Source organism: Protopterus annectens, chromosome 10.part0 (assembly GCF_019279795.1).
Source record: "Protopterus annectens isolate FY-2018-M chromosome 10.part0, PAN1.0, whole genome shotgun sequence".
In the NCBI taxonomy this organism is placed as follows: Eukaryota; Metazoa; Chordata; order Ceratodontiformes; family Protopteridae; genus Protopterus; species Protopterus annectens.
Window position 1 is genome coordinate 1,083,203,277 of NC_056744.1, and position 25,237 is coordinate 1,083,228,513.

General features: G+C 45.1%; 1 protein-coding gene across 1 annotated transcript in view; it reads right to left on the reverse strand.

Annotated features, from left to right (window-relative positions):
• The window catches only part of STIL (STIL centriolar assembly protein), a 1,728,658-nt gene that overhangs the window by 1,353,859 nt on the left and 349,562 nt on the right, over window positions 1–25,237 (reverse strand). The window lies entirely within an intron of this gene.

The window sequence follows — 25,237 nt, forward strand, 5'->3', positions numbered from 1 at the left end:
GTTTTTTTAGACAGATTGAGATTTAGGCCTTAGAATAGAAGGTGGAGTCTGTTTAATATGCAAGTCTGTAGGCCTGAATAGACCCTCAGAAGCTGGTGCCTGCACAGTGGCTCCGGACCCATCCAAGGTAGAGACATCCGCGGGTTCCAAAGGTGAAGCATCTCTCAGCATACCGGACTCCGAATGGGTCTCAGTAAAGGCCTGCAAATCAGAAGTAGCGGGTATCAGGGGCTGCGAAAGCACCTCACTGAGTACCGGTGAACTGGCGACTGGCTTAGGAGAAGCGCCGTCTGCTGTTTTGGACCTCAACGGCCTATCACTGTCTTTCTTTGCATTCTTTCGGAATTCCGGTAGTCGGATGGCTAACAGAGGTCACTTCTGGATAATTAAACTGAGAACCGAAATGTTTAGAGGCAAAAATGTACCAACGACGGACAGTGCGCGGATTAAATGAAGCACAAAACCAGCAGCAAGGTACGTCGTGGTCAGGGCCTAGGCAAGGAATACAGTACAAATAAAATTTTTTATGATGTATTTGCTTCCCACAAGTAATGCAATTATTAACTTTTACTGACATCGGTAAGGAGCAAGAAAAAGTTTCTCCAACGGGGTACTTAGCTTTAAGTTGAAGACTTCAGTTCCGAAACTCGAAAACGAAAATGTCAGGAGTCGGCTGACCGGCACTTGCGAACTGCTTCTGCTTTGGGGACCGCACGGCAAGAAAGACTGATGTAATGGCGTCGGCAGCATGTTTTATACCCCTGACGACCAGATGTCATGGAAGAAGGGACAGCAACCAACACGGGACCCAAGACTTTGTTAATCAGGCCGACTGAGGGCAACCTGCCATCAGATTATCCAAATGTAATGACTGCAACAGTGAAACACAAAGAACATCAAAAGCCACTCCTCATGCAACAATCTTCAAAACCAAAAAATGAAAAAATGACATGTACCTTTGTTTCAGTGCAGTCAAGCGAGCTATGTTGTCACCAATATAGAGACTACGGAAAGCATAAACTCTACCTAAACGAACTACTTTGCAAGAGCAGCCCTTGATGATGAAAGTTAGAACAGGTTGTTTTTTTCCTTGCAATCCCCACAATGATCTTCCCCCATCTGTCCCCTCAAAGATAGAATTTACAACAGAGCGGTATTATCTACAAAGAAAATTAGGATTTTCTTGTTAAACCCTGGTTTCCCCTGATGCCTCTTACTTTGCTACAGGTTTGCTTCTGTGGATGCATGTAGGATTCAAATAGAAGCATATAGACTCTTCAAAAGACATTTCTGTAAGCTCCATCACATCAAAAAGTACAGTTTTGTACCTACCATAAATGTAGATGTCCGAATTGGATAGCATCTGCAGTCATAACAACTGGGTTGTCCTGTCGTCAGGCAGCCCTTCAGTCGGCCGGATTCCAAAGTCCGGGTCCGGCTTCGGCTGATGTCGCACTTCACCCGACGTCATCTCTGTTGGCCTTCGGGTATATAAGCATCAGCCGACGCCATTTTCTTCAGTGTTTCTTGCCCCAGATGCCAGAAGCCCTCTAGAAGGCTAAAAATTTTGGATAGATGCCAATGTTTCCAAAAGATAGAGGTAAACACAAAAATAAGCATGTATGTACATAAATACAAACAAATACACCATGAAAGAAGTCCCCCCACTAGCTAGCTATTAGAAGGGTAAACACCCTAGGAGTACCACAGAGGGAAGGAGGAGGGTAATCCTGACTGCAGATGCTATCCAATTCGGACATCTACATTTATGGTAGGTACAAAACTGTACTATGTCCTTCATGGATGCATCTGCAGTCATAACAACTGGGTAGAATACCATAGCCAACTAGGGAGGAGGATAAAGGTAGATTATGGTGTGTTTAGGATCCCTTGCAGTACAGCAGTGGCAAACCCTGCTCGGGATCTGGAATATAGAGGTAAATTATAATGCTTGGCAAATGTATGCACGGAGGTCCAAGTAGCCGCCTCAATAATGTCTTTGGTAGCCACTCCTCGTAAGAAGGCTGTGGTAGTGGCTGTTGCCCTTGTAGAATGATGTCTTATGTTCTGTGGAATTTGCTTTCCATGGAAGGAGTAACAGAATCGTATGCAATTTCCTATCCATTTGGAGATTGTCTGTTTGGAAATAGCTTTTCCTTCCCTTCCTGTTGCATAGGCTACGAAAAGTTGGTCAGTCTTTCTGCTATTTTTTGTTCTGTCCAAGTAGTAGCGTAGCTGTCTATGTACATCCAAGGTATGCAGTATTCTTTCCCCTCTGTTTTGTGGGTTGGGAAAGAAGGTAGGTAGGTGGATTGCCTGGTTTAAGGACACTCTGGATACCACCTTAGGCATAAATGTAGGATTAGTCCTCATGGACACTCTATCTTGGTGGAAGATTAGAAAGGGTTGCACTGCCATTAAGGCCTGTAGTTCTGAAACCCTCCTTGCTGATAATTGCCAGTAGGAAAGCAGTTTTCCATGACAGGTGTTGCAGGTCTGCTGTTGCTGCTGGTTCAAAAGGTGATAGAGTCAATTTTTCTAGCACAAAGTTCAAGTCCCAGGCTGGTAATGGTGGTTTCCTTGGAGGTTTTACATTCTTGATTCCTCTGAGGAACTGCCTGAGCAAAGGGTGTGAAAAAACAGGTGGATCAAAGCTGTATTCTGCTGAAATAGCTGATGCATGAATCTTGATGGAGGAATAGGACAGGCCTGAATGAAGTAGTTCGCCAGATACTCCAGAATGTTGGGCATATCTATGTTTGATACATCTTTACCTCTTTCTGAGCTCCAAATGACAAACCTTTTCCATTTCCCAGCATAGTTTCTTCTTGTTGAAGGTCTGCGTGCTTCAAGAATAATGTCTTTAACTCTTTGTGAAAGCTGTGGATTAGCAGCTGCTATGTGATGTTCCATGCAGTCAGTTGCAACATTTTTAGGTTTGGATGCATGGTGCTGTAGTTGTTCTGAGTTAGCATCAAAGGCATCAGGGGTATTGGCCACATATTGTTCCGAGACATGCTCCTCAGCAGTGGGTACCAATGTTGTCTTGGCCAGTTTGGAGCTATCAGGATTATCCTTGGACGTTCCTCCTTGATTTTTAGTAATACTTTGTGTATCAAGGGAAGAGGTGGGAATGCATATGCTGTTAGTCCTTTCCAGCTGAAGGAGAGCGAGTCCACTTTCCATGCTAGTGGGTGGAATGTCCTTGTGCAGAATTTTTGAGCTGGTGATTGAGAGGTGATGCGAATAGATCTATCTGAGGCATTCCCCATTTCTTCGAGATGGTCTTGAAGATGTCCGGTGCAGCTGCCATTCGTGGACATCCGATGTAGTCCTGCTTAACATATCTGCTAGAGAGTTTTCTTTTCCTGGTACAAATATTGCCTGTAACTGGATGTTGTAGCTGAGTGCCAGGGTCCACAGCTCCAAAGTCATTCTGCATAGGGGTAGGAATGAGTGCCTCCTTGTTTGTTGATGTACCACATGACTGTGGTGTTGTCTGTCCTTATCATCAACTGGCCTTCCTTGAGAAATGGTCTGAACTTTTGGATTGCCAGTTTTACTGCCAGCATTTCTTTTAGGTTGATGTGCAGGTGAAGTTGGTCCTGTGTCCACAATCCTTGCACGCATTTGTCCAGCATATGTGCCCCCATCCCAGGTCTGAAGCATCTGTTGTGATGGTCTGGCTTGCTTGACCTTTGCGAAAGGGCAGGCCTGGGTTTGACTGGCATCGTGAGCCCACCATAGGAACTCCTGTTTTAAGCATGGTATTAGTGGAATTTCCGTTTCTAGGCTGTGTCTGTGTTGGGACCATAAATTCTTTAGGTACCACTGAAGCTTTCTCATATGTAGTCTGGCAAATGGAACCAAGATTATGCATGATGCCATGAAACCCAAGGCCTGCAGTACCTTTCTTGCTGTTAACTTGTTCAGATTTGTTAGTGCCAAGAAGTAAAGAGGAGCTCTTTTGTTTTTCTGTAGTTAGGAATGCCATTTGCCTTACTGTGTCCAATTCCGCTCCCAGGAAAGTCCTTGTCTGGGATGGTATCAGCCTTGACTTTTGTAAATTGACTGTGTATCCCAGTGCTTGAAGCAAGTAAATGACCCTTTGTAAATCTGTTGTCAGCTTGCTTTTGTTGTCCCTTGTATCAGACAATCGTCCAGGTATGGATAAATTTGAATTCCCTGTAGTTTGCATTGGTCGATTACTGATGCCAGGCATTTTGTGAATACTCTGGGCAGTAGATAAGCCAAAGGGCAATGCTGAGAATTGATAGTGCTCTGATCCTGCAAGAAATCTGAGGTATCTTCTGCAGATAGGTCGAATTGGGACGTGCAGGTATGCCTCCTTGAGATCTAGAGTTACCAGCCAACACTCCTTGCCCAGCATGGGAAGAAGTTGCTGTAGGGTCAGCATCTTGAATTTTGGGACAATGATGTAAGTATTTAGGGTAGACAGGTCTAGAATTGGTCTCCAACTTTTTTCCTTTCTTGGAACTAGGAATAGTCTGGAGTAGAACCCCTTTCCTTGCTCTGCTGTTGGCACTTTTTCCACAGCTCTCATGTTTGCTAATTCCATTATCTGTTGTAGAGCCTCTGTTTTTTGATTTGGAGGTAGGTTTGGCATTCCTCTTTTGACTGGTAAAGTGTGGAAGTGGAACCGGTAACCTTGATCTATGGTTCGTAAAATCCACTTGTCCTTTGTTATGTGGTGCCAGTTTTTTGAAAATAAGGTTAGCTTTCCGCCTAGAGGAGCTATTTGTTCCCTGGTTGGCGGGTTTAGGTTTAAGTCATTGTGGCTGTGTTGATGTAGAGGCAGGTGTGGATTCTGTGCCTCTGTTGTTACCTTGCCACTGTCGTCCTCTGTAGGCACCTCCTCTGGATTGGTTTCTGCCTCTGGAACGTCTATTCCTGCCCCTTTGAGGTCTTGTGGAGTCAGGAAAGGACCAATTTTTGGCAGGCCAGTTCCTGCTAAACCTTGGGGGTTGAACCTGCAAGAATTCTTTAACTGTCTGGACTGATTTTGCCTTTTCTTCCATTTTCTTCATAACCTGCTGGGCAGGTGTACCAAACAAACTTGATTTATCCATAGGAGCATCAAGCAATTTAGATTTAACATGATCCGGTAAAGCTTGCTCCTTCAGCCATGCATGCCTTCTAATTACTGTGCCAGTCATGGCTGATCTAAATGAAGCCTCCAGTGCATCATAGCCACATTTTAAAGAATGGTTACTAACCTGCTGTATGTTATTTACCATTTCTAATACATAATTCTTATCAAGAGATTCATCAGTGGTTAGCTTTTTAGTTAACTGGTCAAGCATAAACTCTTGGTATTGTATCATGTGAAACTGACAATTTAACGCTCTAGCTGAAAGAGTGGCTGAAGTGTAAACTTTTTTACCCCATCTGTCTAATGACCTTGCTTCCCTTTCAGAAGGAACAGGGTTTTAGCTATAGTCGCTGCTACTGCCTTGGGACCCTGGGATATAGTTTCGGGTCGGCAAGAGGGGCCTTGTAGAGGTGGTGATGAGTATCTGGCACCCTGTAAAATCTGTCTGGTTTGGCAGGGGCTGGGGTAAAGAATCTGGAGGTGAGCACGCATCATTGAAAGCATCATCCACCACAGAGGCAACAGGAGGCATAGCTAAGCGCCTGTGCTCTGGTAGCTGCAAAAGGTCCTAAGTCTTTTCCTGGAGGCTGAAAAATCCGGTTCCTCGCATTGGAACTGTTCTCGGATGGCATGCAAGGTTTCCCCAAAGGAGAATTCTTCTGGAGGAAGCAGCTGGAATGGATTCTTCAGCATCAGAATCTTAAAAAATTGGAGAAAGGAGCCTCTGGCTGGTCAGTTATGTCTGATTCATCAGCAGAATCATCAGAGGACACTGGCTCAGGGGCTCTGCCCTAGGTCTCTTTCAGGGGCTGAGAGCCCCTGTCTGGGTGAGATTGAGATCCTCTAATTAATGAAATTAAATCTTCTGCCAAGGTAAGCATTTGAGAACTGGCAGAGGGCCTGGTGGAAGAGGGTTTAACAGGCACTGTTTTAGTAGTCTTGGCTGCTTTAGCCCTGGCGAAGGCCTTAATGGACATGGCTGCTGGAGGCCTAGCAGCACCACGTGCTGGGGTAGAGACATCCAAGGGAATGGTGTCTGATAAGTCAGTGGTAAGCACCGTAGTGGGTAAAATTTCTGAGGCCGATTCAAGAGTGTTAGCAGGGACCTCAGTTGTAGTGATAGATTCAGGTGTAGTTTGATCAGTTTTCTCGGTTTCGGCCGAAACAGAGACACTCATGATTTGCTTAACCATGGTTTCGGCGAAACCGCGGACCGCGAGTGTTGGTCTTTTCTTTGCGTTTTTGGCAGAATCACGAAGTCGGAGGGTCCGACGGCATAATGTACGCAAAGTCAGAACCGAAAAACTGTTCTGCAAACTCTGACCGACGTCTAAGCGTTCGTCGGTTGAAAGAAGCACAGGACGAACAAGCTGCTACGTCGTGGGCTGGGCCTAAACAGGGCAGGCAGTAAGAGTGGAAATCTTTATGAGGTATTTGTTTCCCACAGGTTAAACAATTATTAACTTTTTCTGACATCGGCTGAGGCAAGAAAGAGTCCCCAACGGGGTACTTAGCTTTAGAAGTCTTGAGTAGTATTCGGTAGAAGTAATCTCTGGATCCGACCGACCGGCACTTGCGAACAGCTTCTGCTTCGGGCGCCACGCGGCAAGAAAGACTTAAGAAAATGGCGTCGGCTGATGCTTATATACCCGAAGGCCAACAGAGATGACGTCGGGTGAAGTGCGACATCAGCCGAAGCCGGACCCGGACTTTGGAATCCGGCCGACTGAAGGGCTGCCTGACGACAGGACAACCCAGTTGTTATGACTGCAGATGCATCCATGAAGGACATCCATATAGCTGAATTTTTTCCCAGAAAGCAAGTCTCCTCTGCACCAAACGTGGGAGGAAACCTCCGAAAACCACTGTATACGAAAATCCATTGTTTCACAGCAGTGGGTAAAGGGCAAAAGCATGGATAGCGCAAAGCAGTTTTCAGTGCTAATGATTTAAAGAATAAGAACTTTTGCCAACAGCTCCTATACACTTGTTATTCTCTCATAACCCACACACTTAGTCCTAAGTTGCACTACTACTCACAATTAATGCAACAGTGGGTTACAATCCTCCCTGTAAGTTAACCATAACAACCCCTTCTCCAAAGGTGAACAAGCCTGCACTAACTAATCCATTCTCAAATCCCCTGTTCCAGTTCCTCAACAGCCTGAGTCATTAGCTGAAGTTATTTGGCGCAAAAATCAGTACTTCATCCCTCTTATCCACAGAACTGGCTAAAACACAGCCTTTTCTGATCATATCCAAAACCTAAATGTCCTGGGCAATGGCTCTGTAGATTTGGTGAAATCTACTTTTGATAAGCAGTCATCACTATTAATCAAGTCTGTTGCTGCACCATATGCAATCATCATTGTCTGCAGAGATATTATTTATTTATTTTCATTTGATTACCGGGGAAGTCCACTGGGCCGAATTGACACATTTTCAGTGGAGGCCCAGGGAGAAAAACTCCAAGATGCATTATACAATTTAGATACAAATGATAGTTAATATTAAAGATCTTATGTAGAATAGTTACTCAAATGCATTCAATATCATGCATAGTTAAATTCATTAAGCTTGAAGGTAGGGATCACACAGTTTCATTTGAGGAAAACAGATCTGGGTTAGGTGTGGAAACAGTTTACATACAAACCTTTTAAGAAAATGTAAATACGCTTTACATACACACAACAGTAGAATGCTATTTACAAAATTTACAAGGTTGGGCTGTGTGAGGCTAGCTGTAGGGAGGTGAGAGCTTAGAGAGAAGCTATAGAAATTGTTGAGAGTTTAGATAGGCTCATAGGAAAATAACTATGAGAGTTGTAGAGCTACTGAGGAGGGGCAAAAAAAGTGTGTTTAACACTGGCAGCACAGCTCACAATTCCATACATGGTCAAAGTTGTTGTGCACTTACTGTGGCAACAGCCAATTGCTTGTGCCAATAACTCTTGTGATGGGACAAGGAAATCATGCAAGACTTGGCCTTAAACTACTTACAAAATACAGTATGTCATTCAGCGAAGCAAATTTTAATGTTCATCTCTAGATATGTGGTCATGCCTGGGTAATTCAAAGTATATAAAGTATCCTAAATCCAGCTACAGCCATAGTATTAAACAGACCTGCCCAACTCATTCTGAGGCATGGTGGCAAACACTGAGGTTAGGGCATCTTTGGCCTACTCTATAAGGCAGTTTCCAAATCTGAAGTCTCCAGTCTTGGGTGGGATTCAATAACTTCAATTTGGGAGTTGTGAACATCCCCACTTGCAAGACCTCTCATCTGCGGTTATAAGAACATAGGCATCAGAATGCATTGTGCAAGAACTTACCATAACTTTAGATGTCCTTCTTTTCTATATGCTGCTATATTCATGACATCTGGGGTTTGCCTCTGGTGAACTCTCATACGTCTGGCCATTATACAAAACTTAAATGCTACCGCTAGAGTGTGCATGACATCCTGCTCCTCTCTCTCAGATAGTCATAAACAGAGGCCAGGTATAAAGCAGACGGCAGCATGCACCTCTTCAGAACTGAATGCCTCCAGTATCAGCGACTACGGAGTGGGTACTCCAGGAATCAGGCAAGTGTGAGGGGGAAGGCTGGGTGTGAAACTATACAGCAGCATATAGAAGAGAAGGACATCTAAGGTGTGATGGTAAGTTCTTACACAACAATACTATGTCCTTCTATTCATATGCTGCTGTATTCATGGCATCTGGGAAAGTGCAAAAGCCCCTGTCCTAATTTAAGGGAGGCAGACCAGAAGCACTTTCCACAAACCCACGAAGGATGGCTCTGGCAAATCCTGCCCTTGTCTCTAGGATACCATATCCAGTTTGTAGTGTCTAGTGAATGTGTGAACTGAGGACCAAGTGGCTGCTTCAAGGATAGCAGCTGTGACCAAACCTTTAAGGAATGACCCTGAGGAGGACACTGCCCTGGTTGAGTGTGCCCTTACTGGGGCTGGGAGTGACTTACCAGGGTTAGTGTAGCAAAACAAAATGTTTTTTGATATCCAAGTTGTTAATGTTGTTTGCTTGGAAACAGGTTGACCCAGGGCTCTTGGGTAGTAGGAGCTGAAGAGCCTGTCAGATTTTCGGTAGGATTTGGTTTTGGCCAAATAATACCAGAGCTGTCTGTGAACATCTAGGGAATGAAACATCTTCTCTGCTTGGTTCTGCAGAGAGGGAAAAAGGTTGTCAGATTGATGGTCTGATTTAAGGACAGGTCGTTGACCACTCTGAGCATGAATGAAGGGTTAAGTACGCAAACGTGCCCTGTCTTTGTGGAAGACAGTGAAAGGGGTATGCCATAAGGGTCTGGAGTTCAGAGACCCTTCTGGCTGAGGTGATGGCCACCAAGAGTATAGTCTTCCAAGTGCAGTGTTGAAGGGTGCAGTCTTTAGCTGGTTTAAAGGGTGGTACAGTCAATTTTTCTAAGACAAAGTTTAGGTCCCAAGGGGGGCAGAATGGGCTTCCTTAGTGGCCTGAGACTTACTGCCCCTCTCAGGAGGAGTGACCTCTTATCTAGATGCTAAAGGTGATATCAAGGGTAGGCAAGCCGAGATGGCAGATAGGTGAATTTTAATGGAAGAGTATGACAGTCCACACTTCATAAGGTCACACAGGTAAGACAAGACCACTGGGGGCTCTGCCATCAGTGGTTGTCAGTTGTTTTACTGACACCATAAGGAAAATCTCTTCCACTCAGACAGGTAAGATTTTCTAGTAGTTGGTTTTCTGGCCTCCTGCAGAACCTGGATCACATCTTCTGTATACAGGTACCTGAAGGGAATCAACGCCTATCACCCACAATGTGAGATTCTGTGTGGACAGTGGAGGGTATAAGAGTGTTCCCTTGTCCTGTGTGAGCAGGTACATTCTCTGGGGTAACTTGTGGAAATAGTAGGGGGAACCAATGCTGCCTTGGCCAGTAGGGAGTCACCAACAAAATTTGAGGATGTTCCTTCTGAGTTTTCAGAAGGACTCCCTGAATGAGAGGCAAGGGGGGGATGCATATGTGTACATCTCCTTCCAAGATATTGATAGACCATCCACCTCCTAAGCCTATGGGTGTGGTGCCTTGCAGCAGAAGGTTGGGAGCTGTCTGTTCATGGGGGAGGCAGAGAGATCCACATTTGGAATACCCCATTGATGGACCTGATCCAGAAACACATGCCTGTTCAGCTTCCATTCGTGAGACAGAGTCATGTTCCTGCTTAATGAATCTGCCATCACATTGTCTGCGGAGGAGATATATGCTGTTTGGAGAAGGATTGTTTCTCCAGGGCTATTTCCCAAGCCTGCAGTGCTAGTTTGCACAGAAGGTAGGACCTTGTTCCTCCTGTTTGTTGATGTACCGCAGCACAGTGGTATTGTCTGTGGGGTCTATATTATATGAATGAAAGTTCATATAAATCGAACACTCTAATGAGTGAAAATTCCAGACATCAAGATGCGTGCTGTGGGATCGCAGTACAGTGAAGACTGGAGTATTTGCCCTTTCCTCACTGTAGATCGATCTCGGAGTTGGTATAGTGGGGGGGGCCCACAATATAATTTTCGATTTTCGGAATTTTCACTCATTAGAGCGTTCGATTATATGAACCTTTGTTCATAAAATATAGACCCTTGTCTGTGTACCACCTCAGAGTGCCTGGTAGAAGCTGACCCTTGAAAATTTCCAAAGCTAGTATCAATGTTCTCATCTCCTCGATGTTGATGTGATCTTTTTGTTGTGTGCCCTCACTCCCCAAGTTCTTAGGATTGCACCCCAGCCTGTGTCTGAAGCATCTGTAAAGAGGTCTTCGGGGTGTGGGCTGTAGGGGCAGGCCAAGATTTGACTGAACCTGGGAGATGCACCATTTCAGTTCCCTGGTCGGGCAGGGAAGCATAGGGATCATGAACTCTAAAGGATGAAGGTGTTGTTTCCAGACAGTTCTCAAATACCACTGGAACCTCCTCATGTGTAGCCTTGCCAGGGGGGCCATGAGGATAGTAGAGGCCATGTATCCTTGGATTCTGAGAAATTCCCTGGTTGAGATGGTTTGGAGAGGAAGGATTTCCTTGAAGAAGGATGAGTGTTATCACAATCTTTTCTGGTGGTAGGCAAGCCATCATTTCCCTTGTCAGAATCCAACATCCTAGAACATCTGATCCTGAGAGGGCATCAGGGAGGATTTCTTTGTGATTTATGGTGAATCTCAGACCTGTTAGAAGGGAGATGGTGAACTGCAGATGTCGCAGGGCCATGGAACTTGATGTAGCCTAAATAAGGATGTCTAGATAGGGGAAAATCTGTTCCCTTTGTCCTGGCAAATGCCATTACTGTGGCCAGACATTTTGTAAATATGCTTGGGCCTGTAAAGAGACCAGAAGGTAAAGCACAAAACTGAAAAGTGTGCAGACTCCAGTGAGAAACGTAGGAACTTTTTGAAAAGTGGATGGATTGGAATGGGTAAGTAGGCGTCCTTTATGTCCAAGGAAACTAGGAATGCCTGGGGCAAAATAAGAGGAAGAAGGGTAGAAAGAGGCCATCCTGAAGGTGGGGACTCTGAGGAGGTTCTTGAGGTGGGATAGGTCCAAGATGGGCCTCCAGGGACCTTCCTTCCTGGGGACCAGGAAGATTCTTGAATAAAATCCTTTCCTCTTGCAATAGAAGGGATGTCCTGAATGGTTCCTTGAGCAAGAAGTTATTGCAGGACTTTTGGGAAAATTGAGATTTGGTCTCTAGGTGGGTGAGGGATGCCTTTGGAAGTGGGTCTGGTCTCCCAGGTCATGAAGTATCCCTGCTTTATGATATATAGGACCCAGGAGTCCTGGGTACCCTGCTTCCAAGCAGGAAGGGAGAGGTACATGGAAAGAGGTGTGTCTGGGTGGAGGGCCTGGTAATCACAGACTACCAGGCTTTCCCTGAAAGGACTGTTTTGAGGATGGAGTAGAGGAGACAAACCTAGATGACTGCTGTTTCCTATGGTCCTTTCTAGGTTTAGCTTGCATTTTCTTAGTTGAGGACCTTAAAAAGGAAGTTTTAGCTGGATAATTTCTTTGAAAACGTGGAACTGGGGAGACAAAAATATGTCAATTCCTGCAGTTCTTTGCCTTTGGCTTGAAGTGTCTTAAAAAGGTCAGCTGCTGCTGCTGAACCAAACAGGTGTTTGCTTGTCCAGGGACACATCTAGAAGCTTGGCTTTGATGTCATCAGGGAGGGGTTGCAATCTTAACCAGGAGTACCACCTGATGACAGATCCAGAGGCAGTTGCTCTTGCAGATGCTTCTACAGCATCGTAACTGCACTTAAAGTGCTTGGTCACATGTGTGCGTGAATTCAGAAGACAGGAAATCTTGGCTTTAGCAGGGGAGTCAGGGAGTTCTCCCAACTGCTTGACCACAATGCTCCGGGGGTTCATCAGCCTCGAGAGAGGCATCTGTTGGAGGCAGTACAGCCGAAGAATCCAACCAAGCTTTCTTTTTCTTCGCAGTCAGCTGTCCCTCAGGCTGGAAAGTACCCTCCATACAGTCTTTAGCCAACAGTTTAAGTCACTGGCTCTCTAAATAAATCGCAAGAGAAGAAAGCCAACTACGCAACGTCATAAGGATGAAAGCTTGAGAAATCTCACAAGATGTACATTCATGGGAAGTGCCTAAATAGAACAAACACTGCTCATGATGATTTTTATGGGGAAATCTGTCTCCCGCACTGGCATTTCCTCTTTCTGGATGACATGAGACCAACAACCAGAACAAGGCAAAATAAAGAGAAGTCAAAAACCCCCAACAGGTTACTTAACTGAAATCAGTTTGGTAACCAGCAGACAAACAAGTGTTCAGACAGAAGCTCGAAGATGGTGTTCAAACTGGCAGCAAAGAAATTCTAAAGATGGTATGTCCAGATGTCATATTTATGCTCTATGCCATGCACGAGGAGCATACGCGTGACAAACAGCATACCCTTTACAACCTAAAAACTTTGATATACTGGCCAGATGTCAGGCTGCCCTATGCAGGGGATCTCTATTGTAAAGGATACTGTAACAGTGGCATAGAAGGACATAAATAGCAAAAGCTAAGTAAAACACTATACACAATTCTGAAGAGCATTCTTTTGGCAAATCACAGTAGTAGTAAGTAAAAGTCATGTGTTTAGTGTAATTTAAGGGGGAGAGAGACCAAGATAGATTAGTATAAATGGGGAAGGGGTGACAGGAAGAGGTTATGTAAAGTAATAGAGAGGGTAGGATAGCCAGGTGAAGCTTCCTCAGATCAGATGCCGAAACTCTCAGATATCTAGGATCCAGGGGCTCTGAAGTGGAGGGTTGGATTGGAGCAGAAGATATCGGTCAGCTGAACTCGTGGATCCAGTAGGAGATGGAGCTGGTATGACCCCCATTTGAATCAGAGCTCTAAGGAATCTCTGCATCATCCTGTCCATATGTTACACAGCAACTCCTAGAAGACATAGAAGTAGTAGTGGAAGCCGCCCAGAGTGTTTAGTTGGGAGTCTGGAAAAGCTGAGTGGACAGGGTTGGAGACAAGGACCTAGGATCCAAGGCAGAAGCAGACTGAACTGGTGAACTGTCGGCCAGGCTGAGACTGTCCGATTCGAGGCAAGAATGACAGTTATTGGATCCGAGGGAAGAGGATCCAAAACTCGTTTTGTCTTCTCAGGCAGCTCCAAGTAGGCAGTCCGAGACTTATGGTGCCATTTCTGAGACTCTGATACCATCAGAGTGCTTGGAGGGTGTTTGAGCCCCAGTACGAAGAACGCCTTCTAAAATGCATTTGTTTATATGGTCTGAGAGAGCTCTCTGATTAAAGGTGGCCCATATAGTGCAAGGAGTGTCCAGGCGGGCTGCTCCAAAACAGTACATGCACTTCTTGTGGGCATCATAGTTGGGGATCTTATGCCCACAAAAAGTGCACTTTTTGAATCCAGTAGGTTTATCTGGTTTGTCTAACATACTATTTATTATTATTTTTTTAATAAAGAACAAGCTTTAAGTACCACAAAAAACAAGTTTTATATGAGGAAGAAACTTTAAATTTCTATTTTTACATTTACTATAACAATTAAGCTATTCAATTAAGAAATGTCCAAGATATATACACACACACTTGCAAAATAAGTTGATAATACAGGAGAAAAATAAATGCCAACGCCTGTGAAACAACTAAAAGGAGGGGCAAAGAATTTTCTTTAAGCAGAAAAACATAAGAGATGCATCATCAAAAAATATTTCAATAAAAACACCCTTATTGGGAGAGACTGGACCTTCCATCTAGCAGCAACGGTGGCAAAAAGATCTGAAGTTGGGGATGGATTATAGCATTATGGGTAAAGGGAGGAGCATAAGGCTTAGATCCGAAATCTTGTAGAATGCAGCCAAGTTGGATCCAAGGATCAGATTCTATACCCATTGGTGAGGAAGAATGAAAAGGACATCATCAGATAATACATTCTAATAATGTCTGAAAGGGCCCTAAACTACCAATAGTTAATACTACTACTTTCAAACTGGAAATGCAAAGCAGGTGTAAAGACTTTGATCAGTATAGCAAAGTTATGTACTCATCATAACAATAGATCAGTGTTGTTTGCCTCAGTCTGGTTTAACCTGTGGGACTTTAGATCCGACTTGGATCGGACACCAGCCGATTCTAGCCTTTAGCTTATCCTGGTACAACCACCCTTTCTACAAATCCCCCCTCCTCCATCAACTCCGCAGATTGAGTTTGCCCCATGAGTCAAAACATGATACAACATATCCAACTAGTCTCCACCTCCTGCACAGATACAAGGAAAACACTCAGAAGGAAATGCAAGACTAAGTGAGCTGTCCGGTCATTACAGAAGGAAAACTTGCCAACTCAACAAGAAGGTCAGGGGCAGGAAGCCTGAACCAGAAGGGAGACAGACAACACAGATCTAGCATTATGTTGAGTACATTAACTTTTATATCCAATGTTGTCTGCTCAGTCTGGATTCAACCTGTGGGACAGAGTCCCCAGCCACGATAAATAATTGGGAGGAACTAAGGAAGGATATTCTGCAACACAGTAAAACCCAAAGAAGCTTCGGACCTGGACTGAATGTCCAACTTGTAATGCGACACAAAAGTAAGATGGCTCAACCAAGTTGCAGGCAGCACAGATATCATCCATAGGTACTCTAGAAAGAAAAGCTGTAGAGGTAGCTATAGCCCTAGTTGAATGACTTCAGGCTTTTGCAGAAGAGTCTTGCTTTTCAGACAATATGCAAAGAAAATACAGTCTGATCGCCACTTGGAAAAAGGCACTTTAGACACAGGTAAGCCCAGTCTGGATTTTGGAAAAAGAGAGAGAAAAACAACTGGTTAGATTTTCTCAAAGACTTGGTACGGTCAAGCTAAAATCTTAGTTGCCTGTGCACATCCAAACAATGCAAAAGATATTTGCCTTGGTTGGAAAAAAATGGGAAGAAAACACAGGAAGATGAATGGAGCTGTTAAGGTTATTCTCATAAGCTACCGTGGATAAAAAGGAAGGGTTCATACAAAGAGAAACCCTATCCTTATGAAAAATTAAATAAGGAGAGGAAGAATCAAGTGCTTGAAATTCTAAAACCCTTTCGGCAAAGGTAATCGCCACCAAAATCAAGGCAATTGCTTCAAATTCGAGGGGACTGAAGGATTTAAAAGGGGGGGGGGACAGTCAGAACCTGAAGAAAAGGGAAAATCCAGGGAGAGACTGGATCCCAAAATGGTGGAAAAATAAGAGTACCTTTAAGAAAAGCCCTGGAGATTTTGAGAAGCCAAAGGTATACTATCTCTACAGATATGAAAGTTCAAAATGGCTAACTGTACCTTGACAGTACAGAGGCTACAGCCTTAGCCAAACAACTGAGCTTGAAACAAACAACTCAGCTAGAGGCCGAGAAGGTGTCAAGTCCCAGAGCTTCTGCTCACAAAACAAATGTCTTCTAAGAAAGAATCTACTACAAAAGTGTATACTAGTAAATGGAAAAGGACAAAATATGAACCATCGCCTGAAAAAACTTGAAATTCCTGGCCAACAAGGAGACTGGAGGAACCATGAGGTCAAACTAGGGGGGGGCTAGCCCAGCTGGATGAGAGATGATATCTGGAATGGGATCCAATACCCAAGGTGGTGCTTCAGAAGAGGCCAAAAAAAGGGAAACCACACCAGACAAGGCCAAAAGGGGGCAATAAAAATCACTGAAGCTTTGCTTTCTGAAGAAACTTCACTATCAGAGTAACTGGGGGATAAATGTAAAGGAGACCCAGGGGCTAAGAAAATGTCACAGCGTCCCTGGGTGCCTATCCTGGAGGGGGGGGGGGCAATGCTGCAATAGCTGGCAAACTTTGTGCTGGATGTGTATTCAAACAGGTCACAACAAGGACTTGTCCCAGTGCCAAAAAATCCAAGCTGCCACTGTCAGACTTAGGGAGCAATTGTGAGGCAATAAGATGCTCCTGTCAAGGCTGCAGGCCTCAATGTTGGACTTCACCAGGATATGCGCTGCAACCAGAAACTGCTGATAGGAGGAAATTGCCGACTACCAAACCCTCATGGTCTCCCAACAAAGAGCAAGACTGCCCCCCATTTGTGGAGAAACTAGACATGTTGGTTTGCACCACAACCACACCTCTAGGGAGAACATCCTGAAAAGCCTGCAACATTAAGATGCCCACTCATCTCTAGAACTTTGGTGCGAATATGAGCCTCTAAGGAAGACCAAGACCCTAGAAAGTACAGTTGTGTACCTACCATAAATGTAGATGTTAAGAGTGTATTCACTGTTGCAGTCATTACACTTGGGTTATCCTGCTGGCAGGCTACCCGCAGTCGGCCTGAATTCCAAAGTCCTGGTCCGGCGTGGGTTGCTGTCGCCTCTTCCCTGACGTCAGTGCACCAGGGGTATAAAAGATGCAGCCGACGCCATTTTCTTCAGTTTTTCTTGCCCCAGATGTCAGATGCCCCCAAAAGGGTAGGCTGTAAAAATTATGATCATAAAAAAGCATGCACATAACCTTCATCTACAAGCAAATACACCACATAGGTTAAGAACTGAGATGTACAGATAAGTCCCAGCAAAGAAAAAAGGGGGGGATGGTGGGAGGGTAACCTGGACTGCAACAGTGAATACATTCAAACATCTACATTTATGGTAGGTACACAACTGTACTATGTTCATCGTGTTTCACTGTTGCAGTCATTACACTTGGGTTGAATCCCAAAGCTGAGGTTGGGTGGCTGGGTCTAAATAGAGTTTGGAGTGGCTATGAGGCCCTGCAGAACTGCAGTGGCAAAGCCTGCTCTGGATTTAGAGTAGAGAGGTAAATGGTAGTGCTTTGTAAAAGTGTGCACTGAAGTCCAAGTTGCAGCCTCCAAAATATCCTTGGTTGGTACTCCTCTGAGGAAGGCTGCTGAAGTGGCTGCTGCTCTGGTAGAATGTGGCCCAATACCCTTGGGCACGGATTTGCCATGTTGAGAATAGCAGAAACGAATGCAGTGGCCTATCCATTTTGAAATAGTCTGCTTTGAAATGGCTTTTCCTTGGGAACCTGCAGCATATGCCACTAAAAGTTGCTCAGTTTTTCTGAAGGCTTTAGTCTTGTCCAAGTAAAGGCATAGCTGTCTGTGTATGTCCAAAGTAGGCAAAGTCTCTCCCCCTTATTCTGTGGGTTTGGATAAAAGGTAGGCAAATGTATGGTTTGGTTAAGAGCCACGCTGGACAATACTTTAGGCATAAATGTCGGGTTTGTCCTTAGAGAAACCCTGTCCTGATGGAAAATAATAAAAGGTTCCACAGCCATTAGTGCCTGTAACTCTGAGACTCTTCTTGCTGAAGTTATTGCTAGGAGAAGAGCGGTTTTCCATGACAAGTATTTTATCTCTGCTGTATTGGCTGGTTCAAAAGCAGGCAGTGAGTGTTTTTCCAAGACAAAATTGAGGTCCCATGTAGGTATTGGAGCTCTCCTTGGAGGTCTTATGTTCCTGGCCCCTCTGAGAAACCGTCTGAGCAGTGGGTGAGAAAAAATAGGTGGGTCCGTATTGTAATGAGCTGAAATGGTAGAGGCATGGATCTTAATTGATGAGAAGGATAAGCCTTTGTCCAACATCTCAGTTAGGTATTGCAAAATCTGAGGAATATTAGGCTCAAACGAGACAAATCCCTGCGCTTGGTTCTAAGCACAGAATCTCTTCCATTTTTCTGCATAAGATTTTTTGGTGCTGGGCCTCCTGGCCTCATACATCCATAAAGTACAGTTTTGTACCTACCACAAATGTAGATGTTCGAGTGCTAATACAGCTGCAGTAATCACAGATGGGTTTTCTGCCGTCAGGCGGTCCCTCGGTCGGCCGAATTCCAAAGTCTAGGTCCGGCGTCGGTTGCTGTCGCTTTCTCTCCTGACGTCAGTGAGGCCGGAGTATATAAGACACAGCCGACGCCATGTTCTTCAGTCTTTCTTGCCCCAGATGTCAGGTGCCCCCAGAAGGAAGGCAATACATAAATTATGTTTATATATATATATATATATATATATATATATATATATATATATATGCAATGCAATAATCCAAAATCAGTAGTTGCAAACAAATAAACCATGAATAGATAGCCCCAGTCAGTTGTATGTATGAAGGTTAGGCCCCCATGCCTTTACCAAGTGGGGAAGGAGGAGAGGGATTTTGCTGTATATTAGCACTCTCACATTGCCACATTTATGGTAGATTGTACTAAACTATGTATGTTCATTGTACATGCATCGTGGTGCATCCATCCCTAAGCACAGGGGTGGTGAGCTACCACTAGGAGGAGGAACTCTGAGCAAGTGCCCTTGAGCCAGAATGGCCCTGCAACAAGCTCCAAGTAGTTTTGGAATAAGTTTTGGAAGTGGTAGTGTGAAGGTAGGTGCAGAGAAGAGCTCAGTGCGGAGAACAAATCTCTGCCAAGTAGGAACTCTCTTGGGAGGCTACGTATGTGACCCCTGGTGGAGGGCTGTCTGACTGGTGTGGAACAGATGATGTGATATAGGAATAACAAAACCGTGCAGTGGCCTATCCACTTTGGAAGAATAGTCTGCTTGGGTGCTGGCTTCCCCTTGAGAGCTGGCATAAGGATGTCTGAAGAGCTCGAGCTCTTTCCCTTGTTGTTCTGTTCAAAGGGCTTTGCTCTGTCCAATGATGTCTAAAGAGTGTAGCAGCCTTTCCCCTTGTTTGAGTTGGGGGTGTTTGTAGGTAGGTGTAAAACTGTATGGTTTAAAAGCTACTTTTGGGATACTACCGATTTAGGAGGGCTTGGCGGGTTGTGCAGAGGGGATGTAGGGAAATGATGGAAAGATGAGAAATGGCTGCAAATATTTCAACGGCGGCACCGCCACGGCAAAAGACTGAAGAACATGGCGTCGGCTGTGTCTTATATACTCCGGCCTCACTGACGTCAGGAGAGAAAGCGACAGCAACCGACGCCGGACCTAGACTTTGGAATTCGGCCGACCGAGGGACCACCTGACGGCAGAAAACCCATCTGTGATTACTGCAGCTGTATGCACGATGAACATCTGCTTTAGAGAGAGGTGTGTTCTGCAAGATTACATTATCCGCCATGCAGCCAGATTTAGGGTTCTGAGTTGGCTGCGCAAGATCTGTTGGGTCAGCAAATGAGGTATTAAAGGCAATGTCCAGGCTGGGCCTTGAGACAAGCTCTTTAGGATTGGGTACCAGTGCTGGCGTGGCCAGTCCGGGGCAATCAGTATCATTTTTGGCTTCTCTTGTCTGACCTTTAGGAGTACCTTGGAAAGGAGAGGCAGAGGAGGAAAGGCATATACTGTAAGGGCTTTCCAGCTGAATGAAACGGCATCCACTTTCCATGCTTGCTTGTGATAAGTGCAAGTGCAGAATCTCTGTAGCTGGCAGTTGTGAGGGGAGGCAAATAGATCTATATCTGGGCATCCCCATTTCCCTGTTATGTTGAAGATTTGTGGATCCAGTTTCCACTCGTGAGGATCCATGAGGTTTCTGCTTAGTTCGTCTGCTAAAGTATTTGTCTTTCCTGGCAGGAATTGTGCTTGCAGATGTACTTGGTAAGTCAATGATGTGTTCCACAAAGTCATGGCTTGCCTGCAGAGGGGGTAGGAATGTGTGCCTCCTTGCTTGTTTATGTACCACATGACTGTAGTATTGCCAGTCTTTATCAGTAGTTGTCCTGGATAAAGTAGGTCCTTAATAGTGCGTTGGTTAAATCTAGCGCAAAACCGACAGCTAGCAACGTCGTGGTCAGGGCCTAGGCAAGGATTACAGTAAGAGTGAAAATCCTTATGAGGTATTTGCTTCTCACAAGAAATACAATTGTTAACTTTTTCTGGCATCAGTCTGGAGCAAGAAAAAAGTTTCCTCAACGGGGTACTTAGCTTTAATGAAGACTTCGGTTCTGAAATTCGTATTCGAAAATCTCAGGAGTCGGCCGACCGGCACTTGCGAACTGCTTTTGCTTCGGGCACCGTGCGGCAAGAAAGACTGAAGAAAATGGCGTCAGCTGCATCTTTTATACCCTTGGAGCACTGACGTCAGGGAAGAGGCAACAGCAACCGACGTTGGACCAGGACTTTGGAATTCAGGCCGACTGCAGGTAGCCTGCCAGCAAGATAACCCAAGTGTAAGGACTGCAACAGTGAAACACGATGAACATCTGTCCTCCCTTCAAAATGCCCCTCACCCCAAGAGGGAAGGCATCCATGGCGACTATGGCCAAAGGAGAAGAAATTGCAAATGGTCTCCCTTGTTCCACCAATGAAGACTCTAACCAACACAAACTGTCGTGACACACCATTGTCACCCATACAAGGAAATCAAATGGGTGCATTTGTAGGGACCTCTGAACAACCATAGTTCACGGGAGGGTCCTCATGATATCTGGCTAAGAGTACTATTCCTATCAACACTGCCATATAACCCCGTAAGTCTTAGAAGTGCATGAGCTGGAGGTTTCAGCGTTGCAAGCACTGCCATGGCCTAAGCTTGAAGACTGAAATCTTTGGAGCTTGAGAGCCTGGTGATTTGATGGACTGTGTTCAAATGATATTCTATGAACTCTAAAACTTGTACAGGATGAATGCTTGACTTGGGGTAGTTGACTAATGTTCAAGTTGTCGCAAACCTGGAGCAGGGAATCCCTGGCCAAGATCAACCATGACTTTATGGAGGCGGTAAGGAGACAATTGTACAGCTAAAGAAACAACTAAAATTCCTGCAGCTGGAGCCAGGCTGCGACTACTGCCATGCACTCAGTGAGACCAAACAGCAGCCCCTGATAGCGATTGGCTCCCGGATGGAAGTGAATAAATCTCCGGGAATGCAGATCTATCTTGATATGATGGTAGGCCTCCTTGAAGTCTATTGAGCACATACAAAAGTCCTTCCTCAGAAGGGGTAATATGGACTGCAATGTGACCCTCTGGAACTTGGTCTTTTTGACAAACTGGTTCAGCATGCTTTAGCCCCAAGATTGGTCTGAGGTCCTTTGTTTTCTATGGTACTACAAGGAATCTGGAACAGACCCAAGATAATATCTGGTCTGGTGGGACCTCTTGGATGAAACTTGATAGAGAGTTTTGAATCTCTGCCGCTGTGAAGCACCTCTGATTAGGTGAAACATCTGGGAGACATTTTAGAACTTCTGTAATGGGAATGACATAACCTCTGGATATGATTCAACAACCAGCCATCATTTTAGACTAAGAGCTAGACAACCCCTGACTGCCTCCAGAGGGGAGCAAAGGGATAACCCTTCAGGATCGCCGAAAGGGCACACCACAAAAACCCTCACGAAAGCCCTAATTCTCTGGAAAGCATTTGTTCCTCAGGCGCCATCCATTATCATCACTCCCCCACCCCCATCTACACCATTGGGAGAAACCCTCCAAGGGCTGCCCTGGAAAGAAAATTGACTTCCTGAAGAGTCACTTATCCCCTTTCTGATTCCTGAAGGAGGATTACTGGGGGTGGAAGTAGAAAAGTGAACTCCTAAGGCAGACAGTTTCTTCCCTTCTTATTCACTCCTTGTCAACATGTTAACATTAGGTCCAAACAAAAGGACCCGTCAAAAGGGACACTGATGAAGGATGCTTTGAAGCACTCAGCAAAGTTGCGCAGCCACATCCATGCATGACGCCTCTACGGAATACTGTTACCTGCCACTCTGGACACTCCCATCAGCCTCATTAGAAATTAGTCTCTCAGAAACATTGACAATGGAAGCTAAGGTGGACAAGACAGTCTCCAGCTTCTTCTGGGAATCTAGAGATTGATGCATCTTGAGGGGGTTTGACACTTCTGAGACAAGATCTTGTTGAAGCCTTATCAAGTGTGATAAGGAGTTAAGTGCCCTCAAAGCAAACGTGGATACGGCATACCATCACCTCCCTAATTGAACTCCATATTCAGAGGGTGAATTGAGGAGCTCCCTTCAGTAATCTTTTTGGTGACAGCTGCCACCACTAAAGCACCAACCGCGGAACCCTTGCTCCAACGAGGCCAGACTTTGCTGGGGAGGACACTTTGTCCGGCTTCCTAGGAATAGGTTCTACTTTGCCTGGTTCCTTCCACACTCTTGCAGACACCCGATCTATAATGGCATAAGGGGAACCTCCCATGGCACGGATGGGCCTACAACAAAGGTCTCCAGAAGAACTGACTCTCCCAAAGAAAGAGCTTTGGTGGTCCAGTACCCACACCAGCAAAGCAGCTCCAATAAATCAGCAAAATAGGAGTCAAGCAGGAAGTCAGGAAAAGTAAAGTTTTGTACCTACCATAAATGTACATGTTCGAGTGCTAATACAGCTGCAGTCATAACAGATGGGTTCTCCTGCCGTCAGGCGGGTCCTCGGTCGGCCGAATTCCAAAGACTAGGTCTGGCGTCGGTTGTCGTCGCTTCTTCCCTGACGTCAGTGCGACAGGGGTATAAAGGAACCAGCTGACGCCATTTTCTTCAGTTTTTCTTGCCCCAGATGTCAGGTGCCCCCAGAAGGAAGGCAATACATAAATTTATGTAATAAAGCAATGCAAAATAACCAAAATACAGTAGTTGCAAGCAAATACACCATAAATGAATACCCCAATCAGGTTGTATGAGGAGGTGTTAGCCAATAGGCCTGTCCCAAGAGGGGAAGGAGGGAGGGAAACCTGGACTGCAGCTGTATTAGCTCTCTAACATCTACATTTATGGTAGGTACAAAACTGTACTATGTTCATCGCGCATACAGCTGCAGTCATAACAGATGGGTAGAATCCCAAAGCTAAGAAAGGGGTGGTAGGCACTAGGTGGAACTAGGAGGAGCCAGGATGCCCTGCAAGACTGCAGTGGCAAAGCCTGCTCTAGTTTTGGGGTATAATGCTAGGTGGTAGTGCTTGGAGAAGGTATGCACAGAACTCCAAGTGGCTGCTTCCAAAATATCTTTGGTAGGAACTCATCTGAGGAAAGCTGCAGAGGTAGCTGTGGCCCTTGTGGAGTGAGATCTGATGCCTGCAGGTACAGTTTTACCATGGAAAGAGTAACAAAAGCGTATGCAGTGGGCTATCCATTTTGAGATTGTCTGTTTGGAAATTGGCTTCCCTTGAGCTCCTATAGCATAGGACACAAAGAGCGGTTCTGTTTTTCTGAAAGGCTTTGTTCTGTCCAAATAATAACGCAGCTGTCTGTGGATGTCCAAGGAATATAGTAGTCTCTCCCCTTTGTTTTGAGGATTAGGGTAAAAGGTAGGTAAGTGGATAGCCTGATTCAAAGCTACCCTGGATACCACCTTTGGCATAAAGGACGGGTAGGTTCGTAAGGAAACTCTGTCCTGATGGAAGATGATAAAAGGCTGCACAGCCATGAGGGCTTGTAGTTCCGATACCCTGCAAGCTGAGGTGATAGCCAGAAGGAAAGCTGTTTTCCAAGACAAATATTGCAAATCTGTTGAGGCAGCTGGCTCAAAAGGAGGCAAGGCCAGCTTTTCTAGAATGAAATTGAGGTCCCAAGCAGGTATTGGTTGTTTCCTTGGGGGCTTTATATTCTTAGCCCCTCTGAGGAACTGTCTTATGAGGGTGAGAGAATAAAGGTGGATCAGTGTTGTATTCTGCAGAAATGGCTGAGGCATGGATTTTGATGGAAGAAAATGAAAGTCCACTGCTTAGCAGCTCAGCTAGATACTGTAATATCTGAGGTAAATTCAGTTTTCCAGGATTCTGGCCCTTTTTCTCATTCCAGGCACAAAACCGTTTCCATTTAGCGGAGTAAGCTTTTCTAGTAGACTGCCATCTGGCCTCCAAAATGACATCCTGCACCTCCTTGGAGAGTAGGGTCTGTTGTGATGTTAAGGAATCTTCCATGCGGCCAGATTGAGTGTTTTCAGCTGTGCTGAGTCAGAAGAAGAGGCATTAGAGGTAGGGTCCATGGAGGGGAATGCGTCAGGCTCCTCAGGAGTGGGTACCAGTGCTGTCTTGGCCAGTCTGGAGCAATGAGAATCATCTTTGGTCTGTCTGCTCTGGTTTTTAATAGAACTTTGGGCAGCAGAGGAAGCGGTGGAAAGGCATAAACTGTCATTGTTGTCCAACTGAAAGAGAGAGCGTCCACTCTCCAGGCCTGTGGATGAAAAGTCCTTGAGCAGAATTTTGTCAATTGGTGATTTTTGTGGGAGGCAAAGAGATCTATGTCTGGCCTTCCCCATGCTTGTATTATCTCTGTAAAAACTTGAGGATGCAACTTCCATTCGTGTGGATCTGTCATATTTCTGCTTAGGTTGTCTGCCAACGTGTTTTCCTTGCCTGGCAAGTACTGTGCTTGAAGTTCGATTTGTAATTCCAGAGCCATGTTCCAAAGTGACATGGCCAGCCTGCATATGGGGTATGAATGGGTTCCTCCCTGTTCGTTTATGTACCACATTACTGTGGTGTTGTCTGTCCTTATCAATAGTTGACCTGGATGCAGAAGGTCTTTGAAAGCTATAATTTTCCCCCAAAAAGGGAAGGCATCTCTGATCAGTATTAGCAAAAAACTACGGGCACTCATAAAATCGTCTAAGGCCAGCTTCGAGAGAAAAATTGCACAGAACACTAAGGATAATCACAAGGCTTTC